Raw genomic sequence first — 2303 nt, 5'->3', positions numbered from 1 at the left:
ATAATTACATTAGTGGCCTTGAAGATAATTTCCTGCTCATGGATACACCATACCAACCTTTCATGAAAAGGTGTTGTACCTTATCTGTTAGTTGTCAGGTCCAGGCTGCACAATATTTACTTCAGCATCATCACATGAATTAAAGAATTGAAACATTTAAGCTAAGTTGTATTAGAAACCTTGAGCAGACTGATGTTTCATGACTTCATGAGCTTCTCCCTCACAGTGCTGTCTTTACACCTATGCTGTGAATATTTCTATTATGAAATATAGTATATCTGCCAAGGTTTGGTTCCTGGACTCCCCATGAATACCAAACTCTGTGGATGCTCAAGTCCCAATGGCAAAATCAAAGTTTGCTTTTGGGAATTTGTATATTTCTGGAATATTTTCAAGCAGTGGATGATTGAATCCATGGAAAAAGAATCCCTGGATGTGAAGGGCTGACTGTATAGTGAAGTGTGTAAGTGGGCCTGGACATAATTCGTTGGACTTTCATGTCAGAAAGAGACAAGTCTTGTCTAGCTTTACTCTGCTGTTCTGCTCAGGGGGCATACCAGAGCAGCCAGCATAGGGTCCTAGCTCCCAGAAGCCACTAGAGCCAAGTTCACCACATCTTCCCCACCCAGAGGACAAATCAGACTTACCAATACCTACCCACACTGAGAGTCTCCAGGAAAGGGAGAGATGCAGGCATTCTCTGTGGTTAACTAAGAAGCAGGCTGCTAATAGGGAGCACCTGTGAGACCCAGACAGGCTATATATATCCCAGCATCTCCCTCAGTCCAGTGGGGCTGACAACTATCTGTCTTCCATGGGAGAAGCCTTTATGTTGTCTTGTTTCTGGATTGACTGCCAGTTGCCTTGAAAACTGCCTGCATTCTGACTATTCCTTCTGCTTACCCCTTTGCATCAGACTGACTCATGAAAGACCTGGACTGGATTAAACACCCACTGCTTTCTCTTCACCCACCTTGGAACCAATCTTTTTTCTTGCTTAAGACACTGAAGCTTTGAGGTGAGAGTTTGGCTAGCTTTCCAAGGGCAAAAACAGGTCAGGGATCAGCAATGGCTTCTCCTGAGGGTATTTCTATTGCCTCCTCTTGGAGAAGTCAGCTCTGCATTCCATATGGGACACTTCAGCTAGCCTGTAGCCATCGGGTACACTGAGTGGCACTGTCCAATCACCACTGATGCAGCAAAATTCATCCATGCATCCAATTCACTTTTGTACATGGAATGGTGGGGAAACATCTTGGACCACCCCTGTCTCTCTATACCTTCTATGTCAGATAAGCTGTTTCCTCCCCATGAAGGAAAAGTTTCTGTTCTATGGAATGTAGTCCAATGCTGAAACCACTACACCAAACTGGATTTTTAAAAGTAACTAAGGCCCGTTGGTTGAAGTTATGTTTGATAAATGAAAGAGTAGGGATTCCCCACAAAAAAGCTATAATATTATTTGGTGGCCCTTGGGACTATACCTGTAACTAATTACTTTTTAAAAACTATTTTCCATGCTCAGAGATGGACTTATTGCTAGCATTCTTGACTTTTTAAAACAAGCAATAAACTATGAGTCAGAGCATTTACTGAACTGCCTCACAACAGAAAAAAAGTTGTTTTTATGTGCCTTCAAGTTAATAATGACTAATGGGAACGATATAATGGGGTTTCCTTGGCAAGACTGATTTACCAAGTTTAGCATTGCCTTCTGCTTAGACTGAAAGAGTGGGACTTGTCCAAGTCACCCAGTGGATTTCCATGGATGGCTGGATTTGAACCCTGGTCTCCTTGAGTCTTAGTCCAACTCTCAATTCACTACACCATGCTAACATCCAGCAGACAAAAATGTGTAGGCTAAGTAGTTAAAATTCCCTAGTGATCATTTATCACACCATGATAACACAAAGAAACAAAATTTTATTGTAGTAATGAATAAGTGACAGCACCAAAGTGGGGTAGAAATACCAATGGTCTTATTGAAGATTCAGCCAAAATGTAAATGGAGACAAACTGACAGCAATGATATATATCAGGAAAGCATAGGAAAAACTAACGGTCTTATCCTAGATCAACCTAATTGTCACAAACCGCAAGTTATATCATATGTTAATGTTTTATCTCTGAACTACATAAAATTGAGGCTCCATATGAAGCCTTATATAAATAAATGCTTGTTATCATTTCCCTGAACGCAGAAAGCAGCATGTCACATCAACGTTGCTAGATTTTTAATATGTAGAAACTCTATCTATCTATCTATCTATCTATCTATCTATCTATCTATCTATCTATCTATC

Source organism: Sceloporus undulatus, chromosome 2, assembly GCF_019175285.1.
Source record: "Sceloporus undulatus isolate JIND9_A2432 ecotype Alabama chromosome 2, SceUnd_v1.1, whole genome shotgun sequence".
Taxonomy (NCBI): Eukaryota; Metazoa; Chordata; class Lepidosauria; order Squamata; family Phrynosomatidae; genus Sceloporus; species Sceloporus undulatus.
Note: the sequence above shows the minus strand (reverse complement) of the source record.